Raw genomic sequence first — 24,418 nt, 5'->3', positions numbered from 1 at the left:
TAGATAAGTTTGTCCCAAACCCGTTCCAAAACCCGTCGGGTTTCTAGCGGGTAAATACCCATCGGGTATCGGGTATACCCGTGGGTTTTGGGTAAACCTATTAATTTAAAAAGATTAGTCGTTGGGTATCCTCATCTCAAAACCCATTGGGTATCTATCGGGTAACTACTAACCAACCGATTACATTTTGTATTGTCATTATAAATATTAAATAACTACAGTGTATACGGAATAGAATACCTATATGTGTAAAAAAATGGATGTATCATATATATACATATTTATTAATATAAAAGAAATTATATCGGGTATACAATCAGGTAAACGGGTACACTTTATCGGGTAAATGGGTATATCATTGAATCCCAAACCCGTGAAAAAAATAAAAACTATTCCCAACCCCGATTAACCGACCCCAAACCCGTCTCAAATGTATCAGGTTTCGGGTTTACCTAGCGGGTTCGGGTTAGATTGCCATCCCTATTTATGGTAGTGTCTCATATAGTTTATGTAATATTTGAAAAAAAATAAATAAAACTAATAATGTATATCAGACTTGAGATTAGCGGCAACTGCCCTAAAATTTTGAGTTTCCCTCTCCACTCTCAAACCGCATAAACTCAATTCCACCACTAGCGGCGTTTATCTAACTTTCGGTGATTATTTGTGATTCAATCGCCGGATTATTCAATCGCTAGTTACAAGTGGTTCAATAGAAGCTATTCAATAAATTTAAAGCTTTGTACAGGTTTCTAAGTTTTCAATTTGTTTTGGATTCTATCATATAGATTTAGTTGCTTTGATTCATTTAACTAATTTTATAATCGTTTTATTGATCTTGGTCCTACTGTGTTTTTGTGTGGTTTTGTTGTTGTGTAACCTAGGGTTTTGGTGAGTACCTGCTATTGCTGAAAGGATCTTGCAGTAGGTAGGTTACTTTTTTAACCTAAGAATGGTTACTGATATCGCTATTGAACTTCAATCTCTGTTTGTTAAAAATGTTAAGTATGGTGGGCATTAGTCGCCGGTAATACTTCTGTTTAGAAGAAATTTATAATTGGAGGTGAAGTGTAACATCATAATTGTGAGATTTAGTTGTTGTATAACCTAGGGTAGGGGTGCAAACGAGCCGAGTGGCTCGCGAGCTACTCAAGATCGGCTCGAGAAAAAGCTCGAAACGAGCCGAGCCTTATCGCGCCCGAGCCGAGCTTGAGCCTAAAATAAAGCTCGTTTGTTTATCGAGCCCGAGCTCGAGCCTCGCATGTGAAGCTTGTTAGGCTCGTCGAGCCTTAGTGTAAACGAGCCGAGTCGAGTCGAGCTTATTCAAACTTGTTTACAAGCCAATCTCGAACCTAAAAATAAGCTCATTTAATAAACGAGCCCGAGCCCGAGCTTCACTTATCGAGCTCGCGAGCCTAAAAAGTCTATTATTTATATTATTTTTATTTAATATATTAATTAATAGATAATAAACGAGCCGAGCCCGAGCCGAGCTCGAGCTTGAGAAAATGCAAACGAGCCGAGCTCGAGCCTTGAAAACAAAGCTCGAATCGAGCCGAGCTCGAGCCCGAGCTCACATAAGTTAATCGAGCTCGAGCTTTGTCAAGCTCGGGCTCGGCTCGGCTCGTTTGTACCCCTAACCTAGGGTTTTGATGAGTACTTGTTTCTATATGCACAGAGACCGGTGAAATATGTATGCTCTTCCAAATTTCTTCTCAAAATCTAGATATATATGGTAATATAGGTTGTTTGTGATGATTTTGTTAATTTAATAACTCGACTGTGTGTTTAGTTCATGATTAGCTAGTTAGGCAAATACCTTAGGGATTTACAAACTTTTAGATCGATTGTGTGTTCAGTACTTCAGTTTATATTACAGTTAGTTGTTTGTATGTGATGTTGAAGGTCTGAATCCATTAATAAAAAACGAATCTTCATGTTACAGTTCGTGCAGAAGTAGAATTTTTTATGCCATTAAGCTTCTAGGTGAATGTATTGACATATACAGTTCAAGCGACGATGATAATGCCGTTACCACGTATGTTGATGATTAAGGATCAAACATTCGCATGCCTGTATTCCTTTTATGTTGTTTGAAGATAGCAAACTATTATTGTGCTAAAATGAATTAAAAAAAAACAAAGTAAACCACATCTGCCATCTTGGCATAGTGGTTGTTTGATGCTGATACAATACACAAAGGGCTCGGGTTCGAGTCCCGTTCCTTACTTGTCGTCGCACATTATAACCTTTTTATTAAAACCAGAACATGAAACAACTTGGATTCTATACATGTATAATTAAAATCATGAAATGAACAGGTTAGACACATAGCCCAATTGGTCAGGCTGTGTGCACACGTAACGAAGGTCACGAGTTTGATCCTTGATAAGGCCGGTTTTTTGGCCTTTTTGGGGGTTTAATTTTTAAAATTCATTTTAAATAACATTAGTTTATTTCCTATTCTGAAGTTTCACTTGTCTACTGAAGCTAGTAAGTGAAAAAAACAAGGCGAATCAGGCAAAGAAGAAGATGGTTCAAGTAACGGGTAAAAAAAGTTATGCTCGAGTCCGTGAAGAGCTAAAGGTGATTGTATGAGATAGTGCAATTGTTAATGTAACATGTCGATATCCATTGTTAATACTTATTTTCTTTTTATTCAAGCAGGCATCTAAGGGACAAGATCTAAGTCGATTGGAAATGTTTCGTGCATGTTTCTCCAAAGATGGAACTACCAAAAATTTTGAAGCTTCAAATGCAATTGTAAGTAATATGCTCATATATTCATACACATATTTTTCTATGTGTTCTTGATGCTCTTAAAAATACATACCTTAATTTTGTTACTATGACTAATATAGGCACATATCCAACAACTTAGTTCTAATCTTCCCGAGAGCTCGATCGATAAGCCTGGACCAGATGATTTTTTTTTCTAAAGTAATGGGTAATGATCGAAATGGTGATGCGGTTATGTATGGTCTGGGTGTTTGTGCTGCTGATGTTTGGGGTGTAATACCAAGTCGTTCGGCATGTCATACAGAAAACATCCAATTGAAGTCTCAATGTGAAGAACTTACTAGTACTGTGGTCCAATTACGAGCCAAGTATCAGAGATGGAAGGGTCGAGGGGTGGTTCCAGTGTTCAACCTCTTGCATCACAACATTTCCCCAATATAACCAATGGACATCAACGTTTACGGGTATTTTTCTATATAAATCTTTAAAAACCAATTTTCCTTAGTTTTTCTATAAAAATGTTAGCCTGCTAGTGTAAAACTTTATTAATTTTTTTGTAAAATGATTTTTTGCACTATTATGACTAGAGTTTAATAAATATTTGTTGAAAACTAAAATCTAGGTCGGAGATAAAGTTTTCCTCAAAAGCATTCTAAACTCTATCGAGACTGTAGCAAGAGGAAGGGTCCAGAGCTTGGACCCAAATGATCTAGTTGGTGGTACAGAGATTGGACCAGAATGGTGTGAGGTAAACGTTCAAGTACCAATAAAAAAAGATGAAAACTTGGTAAGACCATATGGTTTATTTTCTACAATTCAAGATTGTATTGGTGCATCCATCGCATGGCCCTATCAATTCATCTCGGTATGTATTTGTTAAACTTTTGATACAAATAATTTTAATATTATGAAACTTAATGCTTATACATGGACGGTTTATTTGTAGGTAGTCCATGAGGATTGAGGACGCATGATGACTCAAGATTTTATGCTTCTTATTTCTTTAATTGCTTTTAATTTTTTTGTTAAATGTTAAGACTTTATGTTAGATAATGTTATAACTTATTTATGATTAATATTTTTGTTATGAACATGCTTATTTGAAATATAATGATTCTTTCATTAGTTGATGTTATACAATAACTATTAGGATGTTATATGTTGATTGTCTGTTTATAAAATTGGTTTTATAATCTTATCTGAGATATTAGGACCATTTTCTTGATATTAAACTAGCTATAACGTTACATCATATGGGTCCTATAAATTAATTTTTAAGGACGCTTGTATGTGTATCAAAAGATTAAAAGTAGGTAATTACATATTGGAACATTGTAAAAGTGTTCTAATATATTCTTTTTAGGACGCTATTTAAGTTGTCTAAAGACATATTATATTATGCGACCATAAAATTGGTTTCATAATCTTTTTTGGTATACTAGGACCATTTTCTTGGTACTAAATTAGCTATAATGTTACATCATAAGGGTCCTATCAATTAATTTATAAAGACGCTTATAAGTGTATCAAAAGATTAAAAGTATGTAAGCACATGTTAGAACATCGTAAAAGTGTCCTAATATGTTTTTATTAGGACACTATTTTGGTTGTTCAAAGACATATTACGCGACCATAAAATTGGTTTCATAATCTTATTTGAGATGTTAGGACGCTTTTTTAGTTTCGGGACTTATTACGACCCCTTTACATGAAACGCTTTTCCCATTAGTCCTATTAAATGAAAGGTCCTATAAAATAGCATTTTAGAACGCTTTTGCGCGTACTAAAAACCCAGTTTTCTTGTAGTGACAGTAAACAAAAGGTTTACAAAAAGCGAATCAACTCACATTGCTGTTTTAGGTTTTTCGTAAGGGTTTCCTGGAGATAATCTATAAATTACACAAATACACGTGTGTTAGTATAATAACCCATTTTAACATTAGTAATACCCTCCCCGAGACGGCATTCCAACGACTACGTCGGGCAGAACCACGACAGCCGTTACGGAACCCTAGATCAATCGGGCAGCGTATCTAATACGTCTCCAGGGGTTATAATACTTACATCGTAGCAGAACCTCGCTATTTTAGGGGGTATAATGCCCGGGTATAGTGTATACTACTTCAGAAATTTAGAAAGAAAGAAAGAAAGTGAGCGAGATGGACTGAAGGCCGTTGCCCTCTATTTATAGTTGTGAAATCGCGTTCCCACGCGGCCCGCGTGGAGTTTGGCTAGGCCTTACGCGGCCCGCGTTGACCCAAAGTCAACGTATAGCTTGTTCCGGTCATCATCTAGGGTTGACACGAGTTGGACACGTGGCCGCACCGGGTCACGCCACAATTCCGGACACTCGCGGCCCGCATGGACTTAACCCACCATGTACGCGGCCCGCATCAACTTGTGTTTTAGGAAAAGTCTGGTTAAACACTCTCGCGGCCCGCGTTAACTTGAGGTGAGGCCCTACGCGGCCCGCCTCAGCTTACTAATTTTTGTTTTTTATTTATTTTATATAGTATAATCTATCTTGGGGCTCGGTTTTCACATACGGGGTGCATATAAAGACAAGTTGATATATTTACAATATATATTAGGGTGTCGGAAATATTATGAGGATGTCTGTTTTACCAAGGGTTGTTATATCTAAGAACTCAAGATTTGGCTTATAGCGATGCAACAACTCGAAACAAGTCTTTTTATATTTCTTCACGGTCAGAACTCTATTCAATGTATAGCAAGCCGCTGACACTGCTTCACTCCAGAAGAAAATTGGAAGCTTTGAATCAGCCAACATAGTACGTGCAGTCTCAATCAGGGTTCTATTCTTACGTTCAGCCACGCCGTTCTGTTGTGGTGTATATGGCGCACTGAATTCGTGAAGTATCCCCTTTTCATTGCAAAATTCGTACATTCTGTTGTTTTTGAACTCAGTTCCGTTATCACTTCTAATTCTCCTGATCGGCAGCTTGTACACTGTTTCCATCTTTTTGAACAAAACCATTAAAGCCTCGAACGTTTCATCCTTCTTCTCCAAACAAACGACCCATGAAAATCTTGTATAATCATCCGTTACCACCAAACAGTAAGAATCTCCACTGATGCTTTTGACGTTGACCGGCCCAAAGAGATCCATATGCAATCTCTCGAGAGGTAACCGGATGGTGTTGAGCATCTTTGGCGGATGAGACTTCCGTACCTGTTTACCTTTCTTACACGCAACACAATCGTCAGGTAAATGAAAATTTTTAACATTCACACCTTCTACCAAATCGTTGTGCACAGGAAAGTTCATTTTACGAATGTGTATATGACCCATTTTTCTGTGCCACTTAACCGACTCTTTTTCAGTTGCTTTAGATTTTGTCACAAAACATTGTTTTTGAGGAGTTGTTGGTGTTGCAGCGCTCATGTCTAAAATGTAAAGATCATTAACCCTAGGGGCGCGCAACAGAACCAACTCATCAGGGACTTTAAACCCTGGTTTTAAAACCAAACATTCTGTTTTTGTAAAGTGTACGCTAAAGTCTTTGTCGCAGATTTGCGAAATACTTAACAAATTGTTCGTCAATTCAACAATATAATTCACTTTGTCAAAAGATATGATGCCGTTCGTGAGCATTCCCTGACCAACAATCCTTCCACCTTGGTTACCAGCAAATCCAACAAAACTTCCATTAATCGCTTTGACATCATATAACAGTGCTAAGGATCCCATCATGTGTCGCGACGCTCCGCTGTCCATTATCCACCTTGAGAGCACAGACTTGGGCAGCTCCTGCAATCAATTCACAAACAAATCAGTTAAACAATGATGCCCACGACTTTTTAACTTCCGACACTGTACCAAAAACCACATTGCATTTCTCAGTTGTTTTCGGAAAGTTAAATGTGACATTTGACTCAATTTCCTTTTTATCTTGTTTCACATTGTTATGAAGTTTGGGAAATTCCGACAAAAACTGATCGAGTTCAAACTCAAATTTAACCACATCATCTTTTACACACTGTGACTCATTTTTTAACACATTTTCCATCTTTTTAATCTCACCAGATGGTTTAGAAGACTCGTTTGAGAATTCGGATCGGCGAAATTTTTTGCTTTAGGGTAAAATTTCAAAGTCTTGGGGGACTTAGAAGACTCGCCAATTTCGAAAGTCGATTCTGGCTTATCCTCCGACTTCAACTTTTCACCTCGTTTGAGAATTCGGATCGGCGAAACCATCACTTGTTTATCTTTAGCAACGACCGGTGATTTTGGTCTAGGTTTTTGAATGGTTTGTTTTGACACATTTTTGTTTTCAACCTTAAGTTTTTCAACCCTCGGTTTCTCAACCACTTGTTTATTAACAGCTTTTACCACAACCGGTTTTTCGATCACTTTCTTACACTGCTTCGCCATGTGGCCGACTTCATTGCAGCGATAGCATACACGTTTGTCATACTCGACAAATGTGCTACTAACAGTTTCTGCTTTCAGCTTCTGCGCTGCATTGAAATCGTCCACGGCCTTTTGACTAAAAATATAATCTTTTTCAGTCTCAGTGCTCAGACCACAAACAAATACATCATCGATTCTATCTTTTGGCTTTACCAACTTCTTAGTCATTTTCTTCTCAAAACCAAGACCTTTATTCTTTAACTGATTTTTCTTGTTTTGGTTTTTACCCACCCCCTCTACCTTTTCTGGACTAGTAGGACGTGACGAACCAACTGACTTATTTAGTTTTGAAAAGAAATCATTTTTCTTTAACTCATTTACGCTCAACTCAATCAGCTTAAACACTTTCTGAACATTCTCAAATTTAACATTCTGAAGCGGAAACTTGGTGTTGGAGTAAAGTTTGTCAGATCCAACCATAGTGTAAGCCACCATAATTGAATCATCATCCACACTTTTATCCGTTTTTGTCAAATAACGATCTAAAAAGTTTCCGTCCTCCTCAGAATCACTACCGGACTCCACTGATTTTGCCTTCTCAGATTTCTCACTATCATCGTCCAACACCTGATCAATAACATTTTTGATTACCTGGGATTCGTTGTCAGTGTCAGACGCAGTGAAAGTTATATCAATGTTATCAGGTAAATCATTCTCAAGTGTTTTTAGTTTGATGTTTAATGCAGCTTCCACCCCATCTGGATATTTCTGTGTATAATGATTCCACATTGGGGGTGGAACGCTGTTGAAGGCAGGTGAAGCATGTGGTTGTTGTGGTACTATTTGCTCTAACACATATGATGATGCCACATAACTCATCAATTTCTGATCAATTCTATCATTTTCAATTTTAGTCAACTCAATCTCCTTTCTCAAAGATGCGATTGTGTCTAAATGAAAATTTACTTCTCTTTGTTTGTCAAATAAAGTTGATTGTGCCAGCTTGGTTGCTTTATCGTTTTCAAGACTTTCTTTTCGGATCATTTTTATTGACCTAGACAATGTGTCGTACGCCTCTTGTACTTGCCCTAAGTCAAACTTCATCAGATCTGCATGTTGTTTCAATTCCTGATACATGGTGTCTTTTTCAAGACAATCCGTGCATGGTTGTGAACAATGTTGACACGGTGTATCAGAGATTGAAACTTTTTCTACTATAATCTCATTCTCACAAACAATTTTACCAACAGGATTTGACTCCAACTCAGACGACTTGACCATGTTGACCTCTAAAACTCCAGATTCCTCTCCTAGACCTAACACTTTATCAACTGACTCCCGAATGTCTGAATCTACCTCTTTTAATTTGCTCATCAGTGCTTTATCAGCAATCTCCTTTAGAGCTTCTTCAGTTATTTCCTTCGACACATCGATCATTTCCTCGACTTCATCTTTCTCTGCTTCAAATCTCAGGCACGTTCCGGTTCTAGGATCTTCAAAATAATCTGCAAAAGAACCAAAGACGTTAGGAGGTAAAATTGATTTCATAGTATAGACAAATTCCTCCTGTCGAGATTTAAAACTAAGAACATCAGATACAGATTCCTCAGCTTTTGCAGAATCTTCCATAGAAACCTCTTTAACAACCTCCGGAACTTCCTGATCAACAACTTCAATAACCTCTTCAACCACGATCTCAGGAACAAACTCAACAGCTTCAGTAACTAATTTATCAACCACCTCGGAGCCAGACTCAACCCTTTCAGTAACTTCTTCACCAACATTCTCAGTAACTACCTTCTCGAAAACCTCTGTCTCAGCATCCGTCTCGGTAAGCTCCACAACTTCAGCCATCATTGCTTGATCGTCTTTTCCTGGAATATACTTGTCCCAACTAAAACCAGACGCAACCTTCTCATCATCTTGGTTTACGATCAACGCCTTCTCAGGTTTGTTCTCGATCTGAGGTCTCTGAACTGTAGGTTGTTGGTTCGGGCGATGATATATAGCTTGTCTGTAATAATCATTGGTGAACGGATTCTGATGATTTTTCACCTCACGATTCGGACATTCGCGCTTGAAATGACCTTTCTCTTTGCATTTAAAACAGGTGACCTTGGTCTTATCGAACCCTAATTTCTGATCTGGACCCGACAAACTGTTTCTACCAGTGATTTCCATAAATCGTTGAGCTCTTCGAACTAAAGTTGCCATACACCACTTAATATCTATCAATTCCAGTTCTTCCGGATCGATCTGATCGTAATCCTCTTTAGTCATATCAGGATTTCCGATCCTACCAGCAATCAACCCTTCATATGCTTCCAGAACTGAACCCAATAACGCGATGTGCTGCTTGGCTGCATTTTCGGTGATTTCATTTCCATTCTTGATGTTAATTGCAATGTTACACTGCACTCCGGACACAACTGTCTGTTGATTTGACCCAGTAGAGCTTTGAGGAGAATTTTGATCTGAGACTTTGACATTCGGCTCGTAATTGGCAAAAGGAGTCGATTGACTTGACTGATAGGCATTTGGAGCAACAGATGAAGTGTTGTCTGCACTAAAACCAGTTTGAATTTTCGAACTCTGAACATTCGATACTACCGGACTACTCTTGTAATACAAAGATACATCTGTGGCATATTCGCTGAATTCATCTTCTTGATTTTCACCAATTCCAACTCATGAGCTTCAATTTTCTCTATGAACACACTCAAACTATAATTCACGAAATCCGAACTGTTTTTCAACATCATCAAGTACGTTCCCCATTCCTCATAGGGAAGTGCATCGCACAATTTGTCTATCCACTCCTCATATGTCTTCTCGATGTTCAACCTTCTCATCTCTACCACCAGATGACAGTACCTCTCGATAAGCTGCTTCGTTGATTCACCCTTAATCCCTGTGAAGATGTCAAACTCTTTCTTTATCAATGCCTTTTTACTTTTAATCATTGACGCGCTGCCTTTGAATTTTTTCTCTAATGCTTGCCATATTGACTATGAACTATCATTGTGCTGTAGTAACACTAAAATATCTTCTTTTATCGCTTGTTGTAAGATGCTGACCATCTTTTTCTCAGCTTTGAATTCGACCTGCTCTGCATCTGTCAGACTGGCAATTGTCTTTCTCATATTCAACCCGTCTACTGGAGGAACATACTCTCTTTCGATTTTTATCCAACTCTCTAAGTGATTCGCCTGCACCCAATTTTTGAACCTCCCAGACCATCCTGAATATTCATCCAAACTCATCAGTTTCGGAGGCTTCTGCATCGTTCCAAGTTCGTTTTCTAGACTGACATTTTGCATAATACTTGCTTGGCTTTGGGTTGCACCCACTCCCGAAAACATGTTATAGAAATCCTGGCTTTCCATTTTCAGTCGTAACGGAAAAATGTTTCAAACAGTCTGTATAAGCGAACCACAAATGCTGAATAAGCGAACCAAACTTGCTGAATAAGCGGACCAACCATTGAACAATGAGCGAACTAGAAAGTTCACAAAAAGAGAACCAGAGATTTGTCCTTGGAGCGGTCCTGAAAATGCACAAAGAGCGGACCAGAGATTTGTCCTTGGAGCGGTCCTGAAAATGCACAAAGAGCGGACCAGAGTTTCACTTGGAGCGGTCCTGAAAATGCATAAAGAGCGGACCAGAGTTTCACTTAGAGCGGTCCTGAAAATGCATAAAGAGCGGACCAGAAAACTGTCGTTCAGGCGGACCAGATGAGCGAACCAGCACCCAAAGTAGTCATTTCGAGCGATTCAGAACTAAAAATTACGAGCGATCCAGCATAAACTGTACTTTGGAGCGGTCCACAAAAGCGATCCAGAGATGACGTCAGAGCGAACCACTTTCACGAGGGTTTTTAGGTCACTTTTAAGCTGTATTTTGATCCGAAACTTTCGAGGGTTTGTTATTACTGTGTTTCACACCTGTTGTCCAATTTTCAGTCCATTTCCACCGCTAAAACAGTCCAAATCTACAAAAAGTCCGTGAAAACCGCTTCGTATCTAGCAACTAACTCGCAACTGGCTCTGATACCAATTGTAGGATCAGTTTGAATGAGTCAATCAGAGCTAGTGCTTACTGAAAATGTGGCGGAAACACATTTTCAGCATGATACAAAGATAAACGTAACAGAAAGGAGTAGAAACAGATGAATTCACACTTTAAACACTTTTTCTTCACTTGATAACGATTGCCGCACGGTCAGCAGTTCGACGTAGAGCACAAGACAACATTACAAATGAAGTGAACATCAGGGGTATTTATAGAGGTCTTGGTCCGCTCATGTGACATGTCCACAAGAGCGGTCCAGACTACAAACCTGGTCCGCTTTTGTGGACATATGTCACAAAAGCGGTCCAACATACTAACTTTCATAAAATTACATATAGACCCCCTGAACTTTTACAAAATAACCTATCTAGACCATATACATTAAACTAGCATTACAAAGACGCAGGCTTTAGACATTGTGCACCAACATCCAGGTTAAAGAATAAAGTGTGTTCGGTTCGAGGCTTGATCGCAAATCCGGTAAGTACATGTATATATCAATGGTTTAGTATGGTTAAAGTGTTGAGAACAACACATTGGGTTATCGTGTAATACACGTTACATCAGTCAAATCGGTAAAGGGTAGATATAGCCAACGAAACCACGTGCGTTGACACGTATAGTAAAAAGCATTGTATTACAATATGGGCGTTCATTAATGTCAAAATTACTAACTTTTGTAAATGTTTAATTGAAGGATACTCGTATCTGAAGATGACGAGAGTTGAACGAATTGTGGATATGACTGTGGAACGGTCCGAGGTATGACAAGTAGAGCATACTCATCAAGGACCTAAATCACGTGACGATCGCGAACAAAGTTAAAGGCATGGAAAGCCCGTTAAGGGCAAGCATTATCAGGTGCACACTTTTAAATTTAATTGCACAAGTAGTAATATGCAACAAACACGTAAGTAATGACGGTTGCATAAATATATGATAGAACTTGGAAAACCTGATTTCCAAGAGAAATTTAATAGAAAATGTGTTATTCAAGATGATGAATAACAAGATTTGTTCATATGGAAACTTGGATTGGGGTAATTATCCAAGTGGAAAACTCTCAATTTAATGCTATTGAGAAAAGTAGCAATCACATTAAAAATGTGATTATATATTAGTTTGATAAAAAAAGGAAAAACATTGTATATGTTCATGAATGAAACATGTAAATCTAATAATTGTTAAATAGTAACTGAATAAATGGTTGCCAATGAAAGTCAAGAATATAGAAAGATTAGAGGCGTCACTTACATGGGGTGTAGTGCGGAAATTATGAAAAGGTCATGTCTGTCATGTGTTGATCGCTTACTCTGGCCAAGTAAGTAGTGAACACATGATGTCATGAACTTTTTATGATGGACATACTTACATCCGATGTAGTAGGGACGGGGTGAGTGGGAAAAATTAAAAAGTACCCAAGTGAATCAAATGAGTAAAATATTTGGTAATTATGTAAACGCACAGCCGGGTGACGGAAGCGTATTACATTAGGATAATGAGCCAGAGTGAAGGGACAAAGATTGATGTAAAATGATTTAGACATGTATTGGGAGGGAGTGTACTTACACTCGAACCCGGATAATGCAAACATGTAAAATGATTAAGATATGTATTGGGAGGGGGTATACCTACACTCGAACCCGGAAAATGAAAATATGTCTCTTAACGGGCCGTTTTTGTAAAATGTCAAACTTGAGGACAAAGTCGGAATATAAAAGTGAAGCGAGGTCTTAATGCATACCGGGAGGGTTGCAATAATAACGACTTCGGTGAAACACCCGGTTGATGGGCAGGAATTTAAACACATGTGTAAACCAAGAGACGGGAAGCGGGTTGAATAAAGAATAAAGTTGATTGTTTATAAGTGATGGATTTCACACTAACAAGTTAAACATGATGAATACAATATAATGCCGGATGACACAAATAAGCGCTAGCAAGATAAAGGTAGCGTTAAATGCAAAAGAATATTAAGCCCGGTAATGGGAACATAACCAAATAAGAATATATGCAAACCAAATAACAGTGAGCATAAGACAAACCGATGTATAAATGACATGAGAAGTCATAGAGTCGGGAGAATGATCCGAAATAAAACGATTATAGCCACGAACTACAGTTAAGGTTAACGGATCTTAAGCTTGAAATCAAATGATTCTTCAAACAAAAACAGGAGGCCTCGACACCAAACGTGTATTCTAAGAACGACATGCGTAAAGAATGATCTACGGAATCAACATAACCTTTGGGGTTATAAACAATGGAAAGGTCTACGAGACTAAAATGACCCACGGGTCATGACTAGAAAGAAATAGATTATAAGGACCGCGCCTTAAAGAGGTGAAAGTCTAATAAAATAGCCCATAAGGCTAAATGATAAAACCTACGGGTTAATTAGACAAAGCGAGGGAATCAGTTGAGAATCCTCGCATAAAACAAGGATTGTAAAAGAATAAATTTTGGATAGTCAATAACCCGGTATGGATAAATGACAAAAGTCAAAGAGAAGCTGCTAAACTAAAACCTCGGTTTTGGTAAGAAATAACGTTTTACAAATATGAATTCTAATAGATGTATAAATAGTAAGCATGAAAGATATAAGTCTTGACACTGATAGGTGCAAGACGATATATTCGAAAAGTGATATAGAATACAGTTATGTCGTAACGCGAGATACGAGTTATGAAAATCAGAAAACACGCAAGAGGTGGGGTTAGCAATAACATATGCCCGAATGACGGGGAATAAAATCACGGCGACTAATCAGTCTAGCCGGTAAAACCTTTTAAAGTCAGGATAGTGTTATGACTTATACAAAGCGCCTATTGAAACAAGATTAACTTGAAGTAAACAGGTTGAAAATAAGTACAACCGAGTGATCGGATGACAAATCGGTCAAATGAGTGACTAAAATAAGAAATACAAGCTGAAAATAATGGCCTTCGAGGCCTTACATGTGGAAGGCACATATGTCATATGCCTTAAAACCAAAACATATTACCATGCTTTTTGGTGAGATTATTATTATATGTGAGCAATTGCGCAAGTAGTTGTGGAAACCAAGTCTATAGAGTTGAACCTAAGGCACTACGTAAGAAAGGTTTCGGGGACGAAACCTCTTTAAGGGGGGTAGACTTGTAACACCCCGAAAATGGGCTTAGTAATCAAACCACATTAACACTAAAAAACGGCTAAAGTACCGTTAGTGGTAAAATTTACCCGGTAAATATTATAATTTAAATAATTAAACCTAATATTAAATAAAGTTTATACGAAGACTTTTGAGAAAATAAATTTACGAAAGGCCCGAGTTAACGGGACTTAAAAATAAAACGTGTTATAACTTCCCCGAATCCACCAAGTAACTAGGAATATCAACCTAGTTAGATATGTGCCTTAAAATAAAGAAGGAAACTTGGGTAATAACCCTTATTATAAAGTTACAAACTAGAGGGGCCAAAAGAGGAAGATTTGAAACTTGATTTTATTTAATTAAAACTCTACACACACTCAAGTGGGTGTGTGCGGGAGATCGATCAGAAGAAAGAGCCAGGAGATCAAACCCTAGCTCATCTCAATTTCACCAAATTGAAGGTCCAAATCAAGTCCAAATCAAAATCCGAGTACGAATTAGTGATCTCCACTGAAAAAGGAGTCACGAGGTATGTAAATTTCATAAGAAATCTCTAGTTGAATTTCTGAGCAAACCTAGAGAATTCGAATTAGATGATTGCATGCTTGTTATATGATGAAATAGGAACATTGTAGTGTCTAGGAGTAAACCCTAGACAAGTATATGATCAAGTTAGGCCTAATTCTTGTGAATTCATGATCACCATTGAAGGTGATAAGTGGGTTTTTGTGTGAACATGTTAAACACTAGAAATTGATAGTTGTTCTAGTGTAATTTGAACTTTCGTAAGTAAATTCTGATGTTGTAGATGCGAAAATTGATATGGACATGTTAATTGATGTTAAAACAAGGTTAAAACAGTAACCATGAACTAGATAAAAGAAGAATGCAAATTATGCACATTAGGTGTTTGTTAAAATGCCTAAATGAGAACTAAAGTGTTAAAATTTAGAGTGAAAACGCGTATTTGAATTATATGGCAATTACGTGCAATATGTAGTGATAAGGGTTCTACATATTATGTTGATTTAGACTTAATGTTGTAAACCATGTGATTGAAAGTAGTTAACTTTAATAAGCTAAGTTAACTAATGATGAGGTCGAATAGTAGTTTCGACATAGAAAATAAGTGAGGTGGAATAGTCGTGATTGTTAATGACTAATTTAACCGCCTTGTAAATGTTGACGATAGTTTGATGCGTAACAAGCTAGGTGGAAGCTTGAGAAGGAAGCGGGTCATACGAATCAAGAAGGAAATGAAAAGCGTAATTCGGATGCGAGGTAAGTTAAGCTTACGCCCTTTTTACTTTTATTACAAAATGCTTATTGTGAGCATGGAATACGATTTATATTAAGTAAATGAAACATGATTTTCCGGCGCGATATAATGCTAGTCGGAACAAGTGAAAATGGTAGAAACCATAAATTATGGTAGAAAGGGGTAAAAATGGTGAAATGGTAATCCGGACATGGGTTAACGAATAGATAAAGGGATTTAAAACAACACCATTTGGCATAAGTCATAATGGGTCAAATAAAACAGGAAACGACTTTCAAGTTGGATGATTTCAAAAAGTAAACCGGGATAGGTTAAAGGGGTGAAATGGTAATTAAATGCCATCTTATAATGACAATTGGTCATTTCGACTAAACGGGTCAAATGGTGTTGTTAACACCATTTGTCAATAATATTTGATGATTGCTTGTTGAGTTTTGTGATCATAGGAATTAACACATGGTTAGCATTGCTATTAACTAGATATTAATAGCAAAAGGTATTTAAACGGGTCAATCTTATGACCCGAGTCAGGTACGCATGTTTAGAATTATAGCTAAAAGTGATATTTTGGTCAAATAATATCGGAAGTCCTTCGTCGCGCAAATGAAGGGCTAAAATTGACCAAAAAGCCCTTGAGGGGTAAACAGGGTAAACAACCTTTAAAGAGTTGTTTTGAAATAAGCGTCTTGTTAAATTGAGTCCTTGGATTTCGTATAAAAATGGTGATAGGATGTAAATGTCACACCCCGACCACGTAAAACAACAAAACGTGGCGGAAACGTCGGGGTGTGTTGTAACAGAATCATTGTTTCACAACCATGGAATAAATAATTTTGTTTTATTGAATAAATTAACTCATTTTTTTAATACAAATATTGTCTTTCAAATTTTAAAGTCGCTAAGGCACGAGTCCATCCTAAGTGTAGCATGTATCAACAATCATCACAAAGCAGCACCTGAAACATGTGTAAAAATAGGTACGTCATCATAAAAATGCCTGTGAGATACATAGGTTTTATTGATTTTGGATTCATGACTTATAAGTTTAAGGAATAATGTTTAAGAAAAAGTAGTCATGATCCTTGAAAAAAGGTTTTCTTTTATAAATCATTTATAAGAAATCAGATGATATAAAATAATATTACATAGGAAATTAAATAAGTAAGTAGAATAAGTTTGTATAAAAATATATTGTTTGAAAAACAATATTTTGATAAAAAGGTTTATAGTATATATAAAAATATACTTTGATTTAAGAAAGTCGAATAAATAATATATTAGAATATATTTCAGTTCCAAAACCGTTAACCCAAGTGTACTAAATAACGCCACTGTATGTAATCCGATGAAAACACTTATATATAAGAAGTACCAGCGGCGTATCTACCATGTTTTCATCACATTACACCCGTCCCGTTATCTAAACACTAACCAAAAACCTGTCATTAAGTAAATAGTATATTAACCATACTTTAGTTGGTAAAATAAATAAGTTTTCAGTAGTATATCAAAAGTATACTTTGGATTTATTAATAACATATTAAACTATGTTTTGGTTTGAAAATAACATATTAAAACTATGCTTTGGATTATGAAGATAACATATCAAACTATGTTTTAATGATTAACAAAATATATGTTGGTTTTTGTACAATATCCCATATGAGAGCATATCAAACTATACTTTTGGGAGTATAACTTAATATACAAAAATAATGTGATTTAAGAATTCATTCAGACCAAGTGTATCAAAATACACCTTTGAGACTATAGAAATACCACAAAGGCAATCCCTATTTGGATGGAGCAACAAATTGGTTTCAGACATTCCATGACAACGGGAATGGGGTGTCAAATCCGATAGCGCTATATCATACTACCAACCGGTCTGGTGAACAAAAATAAGTACTATTCCAACAATTAATTTTATAATCTTTGAAAAATCAGTGTTTAAAACCATAAATAATCATTCAGTTTGTAAAAAGATAAGTACAAATATGTATAATCAATTATACTTTTGTAAACATGAAAATAACAGATAGGTACACATGCTTCACCCCAAAACAGTTTGAAAACAGTAAAAGAGGGGACTATGTACTCACTTGAGAGTGCTTAGAAGTCTTGAGCAACTACCAAGCAAGTTAGGGGAGTCCCGGAATCAAACGACACCTAGTTTAGATAACTACGTTAATAAACCGGACCTAAATCGGGAGATCAGATAGTATGAGGTCTCGTAAACCAAATGAGTGTGGGAACTCATATGATATGGTTTAACAAGGCCTACATACTAAAATGAAACATATCCTAAGTGCTTACAACCCATCACGGCCCGTTTAGGTAGCTTGCGCTACTTTAAAGCGTCGTTTGCGTAAAACGCGTTCGAGACGTCTAACTAGCCCTATGACAAGTATTATATGCCAAAACATGTTTAAATATGTTACATAATCAGTTATGTGACAAAAATTTAGGTTACATATGCTTAATTAGCAATTATGTATGAAAAGGGCATTTTGGTAATTTACCTAAGGCATATAAACTACTTATCATACAACTACTTAAACGAAGTGACCATAAGGTATAACCTCGGAAGGTTATTCCCTATACAACTACGGTCACTAAACATGTTTGGTCGGATCCTAATGATCGACCAAACGGGTCGGGTTCGAAAGTATAAGCGATTGTTTAGATCGCTTACCTTACGACCCTACATAAGTACTAATCTAAAAAGTGACGAGCTAAACATGCTAGAACATGTTTAGTTAAGTTAGAAAACAGGTTTGGTATTAAAACAAACGGTTTTAATACCCTAGAGTAGTTTGGTTACAAAATACGCGAGAAAACGCATTTTGGCCGAAACTACGACTCGTCACTGAGCCTAGATAACGTGGTAATCAGTAGGTATAGTCACTAGGGACTATAACCATCGTGATTACGTTCACGTTATGAAGTTCAAACGAACTTCGCATTGACCATAAACTAGTCAATGCAGAAAGTCAAACGCAGTTTGACTTTAACGATAAAAACGAATGAAAAACGCGAAAGAATACTTACAGAAGGTCCCCGCAAGATTTGAACCTGATTCTCTCTCAGGTAGGAAGCATATACTTCCACTTAGAGAGCTTGAATCAGATTCAATGTGAGGAATGAATGAAAACATGGTGGGTATTTATAGGAAATCTAGAACCGTTAGGATCGTTCATCGTAAAACGAGCTTCGATCTCATCTGTACACATGTGCCCATGGTTTTGTGAAACCATGGGAGCCCATAGTTTCATTAAAACCATGTGCAAATGAGGGGAACAGCTGGAAAAAGCTGGAATTTAGATTTTTCATTTTGGTCCCTTCCTAAGATAACTATGGTAGAATGTCAATTTTGGTCCCTGAACTTCAGAAACGTGCGTTTCGGCTCATTTTTGACACGTTTAAGCCCCGTTAACCTCATTTCAAGGATATAAAATGAAGTTAAAGTATAGGGAACTCAAAAAATGTTCAAAAATATGTCGGATGTCGGTTCGTTTGGTCGTACGGTTGCGTTGTTCGGTTAATTACGACGGAAGTCGTAACGAACGCAAAAACGATCCAAATCAAGCGACGAATGGAATTTTCTTATGCCAAACACTAAAATAAAATATTTTAATTCTTACATAAATTTTTGGATGTCCGGATATATTCAGAAAGTAAGATATGCGTGAAAATGCAAACTTATGCACTTTTTGACGCTTTTAGTCCCTGAATGACCAAAAGTTTATTTTTGCGCACCAAACACCTCAAAGCCTATTTCTAAGATATGTAAAGGATATTTAGGGCATATTTAACTTATGATCAAGTTCCAGAATGTTAGTTACTATACGAATCGGTATAGTTTCGCAGTTTGACACAATTAGTCCCTGCGATCGAACAAACTTGATTTCAACACACCAAACCATCCAAAACTTATTTCTAAGTTATATGGAGGTTATTTAAGGTATGTTAAGCCTATTTCACTATTCCGGAGTGTTTGTTGCGTTAAACTGGTTATATTTACGCATTAGGTCGCGTATAATCTTCGAGAAAGCGATTTAGAGCTTGAAATCGGACAAGAATTGATATGTGCAAACGATGCACATATTTTTACAAATCCCAAGTATGAAATACAATATTTCCATGATTTGTTATTTTTTTGATGGTTGAAGTGACACAGGTGTCACAGTAAACCAATAGAAGCATTATTTAAGTCTAAAAAAGTAAAATACTCGTAACGGGTCAAAACGAGTATATATGCATAACGGGTTAAAACTTCTTAAGGAACCCGTAAAGTTAAATCTTGAAAATTCGTAAACGGATATAACATGATGACCATGGGATTTTGAAGGAAAATAACAAATTAGTTTGGTAAAAGCATGAACGGGTCAAAAGTGTCATAGTTAAATATCAAGCCGAGAGCTTGAAATCTAAATTTTTGTGAATTCGGATGTTGGATTTTAACTCCATGTGATGGAGAATTAAATTACGAACGCGTAGGAAAAAGAATCGTGTAAAACGGATCAATAACTAATGAGTTATGTCCGTTTTCGTGAAACTTGGGTTTGCTAGGAATTATACAGCAACAAATAAATAACTTGCTGTCAAAAAGGGGGCTAGGTGGGGCGTCTAGCCCCCCCTGAATTCCAAAAATGTTTAATTTTGTTTGTTTGACCCATATAACTTGTTTAAACTTGTTATTTAACTATCAAAACTAACTTATAAGTTGGTTTTGATCATAGGTGATAGCCAAGAGTGCCCGGATGAAGATCAAGCTCGAAGAAGAACCGAACACGATAAAATACAAGTTTTCGCGTGGCGTTTCGTCGTATCTCTTAAACGACGAATTCAATTACATTAACTTGTATATTCTTTTAAATTGTAAAAGTTTTAACTAACCTTATTTATCAAAATCACATGTTTGTTTTCGTAAACTATACGAAAACCGTAAAATTATAACAAGAGTGTTACATGTTGTGAGCTTCAGAATGAGTCTTAGGCTTGGAATGCGGTGTAGATAGGGTTCTACTTTGAGTCCCACTAGACTCACTATTCTGCCGATCCAAAGCCCTTGTAACAGCATTATCAACTAGTGCTTGCAGTTCTGCACCAGTCAGCTGTATCCTAGCATTATCGTGGTTTACCACCGGATGACTGTTTACCTCATCCGACCCAGCCATGTAGCTTCAATTTCTACATATAGAAAAATAATGGGCAAGGTTTTACTTAGAAGCTTTTACAGTATTTTATGATTTATTAACCATGGTTTTAATAGCCATTTTTGGTTAATTTGTTAATTATTTATATGTTCAGGACTTTTATTATAATCCTATATTTTAATTTAATAATAACACAAAGGGCATAGTCATATAAACAAATTTAATTTATAAACCAAGACTTTTACGGAGTCAAGGTATTAAAGCTTTAATCAAAGTTTATTGCCTTATTCTAGACAGGGAGTTATAAGCTACTACTGTCTTTAGTCCAAAAAGGACATTAGTTATAGCCCGTAGGCACTTCATCCTTAAGGGATGGTTATAATCAAGGGAATTTAAAATAACCCAGTTAGAAGATGACCTATGTGATTTTATCGTACCACTGTTTGTCAGAAATGTTAACATGCATTCGGATGTTAACAAGAGTTGGAATCCTTTGTGTAGGTTGTACCATCTTGGCCATGTCTGCAACGACATATAGACTAGGTTCTACCTTTAAGATTCTTTTAATAATTAACGCAGAACAGTCCTAAATTGAGATGTTAATATGGATCTGAATCTAATTATGGAACTACCATCTTGGCCCTGTCTTATGATAACACATGGCTAGGTCTTGTCCTTTTTAGATTTTGCCATTTTAATATAATGGTAGATCTTTTAATAGGAAATTTATTTTCATTTATTTTATATTTCATGCACATAATTAATAACAAACAAAATGAAAATTTAAACTAAACATCTCATTAATAAATTACACAAGTACAACTTTTGCCTTAAACGGGACTTCTGCAAAATAACATGCCCACGCAGGGGCGAAACAAACAACAAACCCACGCAGGGGTTAACAAAAGACATGCCCACGCAGGGGCAGAGTACAAAAAGACAAGCCCACGCAGGGGCTGAGTACTGAAACAAAAGTCCACGCAGGGACTTGATTACAATTAAATAAAATAAATAAACAAAAGGTCTTCAATGACCCCTTCTCTTGGACTTTCCTTTGATCAGGTCTGACAACCCCTTGAAGAAGCCTCGAGTATTACTGCACTCCATTTGAATATCCCGTTCACATCGTTCCAATCTATTGAGGACCTCTTGTTGACGTTCCGGCGGGATTAGCTACGGCTGCGGCGGCTGGTGATGCAGTGGTTGAGGAGGTGGCGGGTGCTGGTACACATAAGGTGGGTACCCAGTAGTCCAAGGACCACCATAGGGCCCTTCAGGGTGACGAGCATTGTAGTCCCACGCCTCCTGGTACGAGTCCACATTGGCATAGTTGTAGCCGTTGTACGATCTCCTTAAATAGACCACTTTAAGGGATCTTTTCAATTATATCATCACATGATATTTCTAACCAGATTTTCAAATCAATCTGTTTAACTAGACCACTCAAGGGGTACAATTATAGTGTAGTACTTTAAAACACAAGGGACTTTACTACAACGTAGAAGTCCATTAAGGATTTAAGATAGTACCTTTGGATACCCTACTATGAATCCCTCATATGAGATATGGAAGATTCTACGAGGATTTGGATGGATCACACAAAACATATAAGAGAACATATAAGCACATAATCACATAATTAGTTAACTTGATCTTTAATTTGTCATCTTTGGACACGGATAACTAAAGCACACCGGGAAATCCAATCCGTGGATTTCATTTGGCACTTTAATCATTTTAAGAATCTATCTATGGATATAGAAGGATCTTCAACAGGAGTTTGGCTTTGTTTCTTAAAAGAAACGAGCGTTTAAGGTTCTTGGAGAGATCACAAGTGATCATAATAATGACAAGACCACACGAGTAGTTTGTCTTTGTGTTGTTATCATAAGATCGTATCAAAACATTCACACAATCGCATCAGTTTTGCAGAAATAAAAATAACAAATCTTTATTTATGTAACAACCGAATTGTCTTGAAATGTAAAAAGATAACAACCAAAGGAAATAACAAAACACTAATTGTTCACTGCTGCATCATTGTTTACGTTTGCCTCATTGATGTTAAATGCTCATCCACGCGCTGGAGGTATGTTAACAAGTTTTAGGCAATTGTTTCTGTAGTGAGTAAGGTCACCACAGTTATAACATGACCCCGGTGGGAACCGTGCTTGAACAGCAGCAGGGTTTGCAGCAGCTTGATTTGCATAACGGCAGACGTTGATCAAATGTCCCAACCGCCCACAGTGGGTACATTTGTGACACTGCTCCTGCTCCAGATGATGACGGTTGCACTTGTTGCACAAAGGTGCGGTACCAACATAGTTTTGCCTTTTGCGAGGTTGTGCTGGCTGGTTTGGTGCAACCTGTTTCTCTTGAGCAGTGATGGCGCAGTTTTGAGAAGCCTTATGCTTCTTCTTCTTGGATCCTTCAACCTGCTTTTCCTTTGGCTCAGCTGGAGCAGTCTTGTCGGGTGGTCTTGCGTCGCCTTTTTGAAAAAGCTTTTTCTTCCTGATGTGGGATTCAGTCAGAGTGGCAGATAATTCAATGGCTTGTCTGACAGTAGTAGGGTTGCTGCCAGTAACAATATCCTGAACTAGGTCAGGAAGACCATCAATATATTTCTCAATCGCCTTATCCACAGGTGTAACCATAGCAGGACATAGCAGGCTCAATTCCTCATAGCGGTCAGTATAGGCGCGATGCTCACCGATGTCTTGCTTCAGGTCATCAAATTTCCTTTCTAAAGCCCTCAATTCATGACGAGGACAAAACTCCCTCATCATAAGAGCCCTAAGCTCAGCCCAAGTTTGTGCTAATGCGACCTCAGCACCACGGTCCCTCATAATTTCGTTCCACCATGTGAGAGCCCTCTTCTGAAACACACTGGATACAAACTCGACTTTCCGATTGTCTGGACATTGAACATGACGAAATGTATTTTCGATGCTTTCGAACCACTGTAGGAGCCCAGTTGCTCCTTCAGAACCGCTAAACTTGAGGGGGTTAACTGAATTGAAACTTTTGAAATTGCAGGGAGCATTCTGGTTGTTATTGGCTTGGTTCACTTGAGCTATAATGTTTGGGAGTGCGGCAGCCATGTGTTGTGCCAGAATATCTGCCATTTCGGCATTTGAGAGCGGATTTTCGCGTCGAGGAGGCATTCTAAAAGGGGAAATAGAAAGGAAAACAAGTGAAAGGATTAGACAAAAAGAATGAGATGAGACAAAATTGATGAAAGCAAAGATGGTGGTCATTTGTTTGTCACTACAAAGCAACAAACGACATACGGTGATTAATCAAAGTAAATAGGTCAAAAATAATGTATCGCGAAGACATGTTCGCCTATAAGTGGACACTCACCCCAAGAGTTCCCAGGTAAGAGTGACTGGTCCAATACTGCAGATTTGTACGAACACTCTAGCCTTAGACAGAAAACTCAGGGTACAGGCATCCACCCTTCCGGTTTGCACGTGTTCACATTATTTAGACCAAACTTTGACGGGATTTTGAAAACTTAAAGGGTACAAAACCATATAATAAATCATCCTAGAACAGATGATTAGTTTTCAAAGCGGGATAGAAATTTGTGTTCTTATTGTGGTTGTCACCTAAGAATAAGTGACGGTATTGCTTTAAAACTAAACACAAGATAACTT

The 24,418-nt window shown here is 37.3% G+C and overlaps 1 long non-coding RNA gene across 4 annotated transcripts; it reads left to right on the top strand.

The window, feature by feature from the left end:
* The first annotated feature begins 543 nt into the window (after positions 1 to 543).
* Positions 544 to 3,871, top strand: LOC110879095. 4 transcript variants are annotated; one of them, XR_004880929.1, is made up of 7 exons: positions 544 to 748; positions 885 to 928; positions 1,946 to 2,586; positions 2,668 to 2,763; positions 2,862 to 3,203; positions 3,362 to 3,604; positions 3,686 to 3,871. It is a non-coding gene; the product is annotated as an uncharacterized LOC110879095 (long non-coding RNA). The 4 variants fall into 4 exon arrangements; XR_002558466.2 differs by having other exon boundaries at positions 549 to 748; positions 2,495 to 2,586; XR_002558465.2 differs by having other exon boundaries at positions 549 to 748; positions 2,491 to 2,586.
* The last annotated feature ends 20,547 nt before the right edge of the window (positions 3,872 to 24,418 follow it).

This window comes from Helianthus annuus, chromosome 15, assembly GCF_002127325.2.
Source record: "Helianthus annuus cultivar XRQ/B chromosome 15, HanXRQr2.0-SUNRISE, whole genome shotgun sequence".
Taxonomy (NCBI): Eukaryota; Viridiplantae; Streptophyta; class Magnoliopsida; order Asterales; family Asteraceae; genus Helianthus; species Helianthus annuus.
Note: the sequence above shows the minus strand (reverse complement) of the source record. Positions and strands in the feature narration are given on the sequence as shown.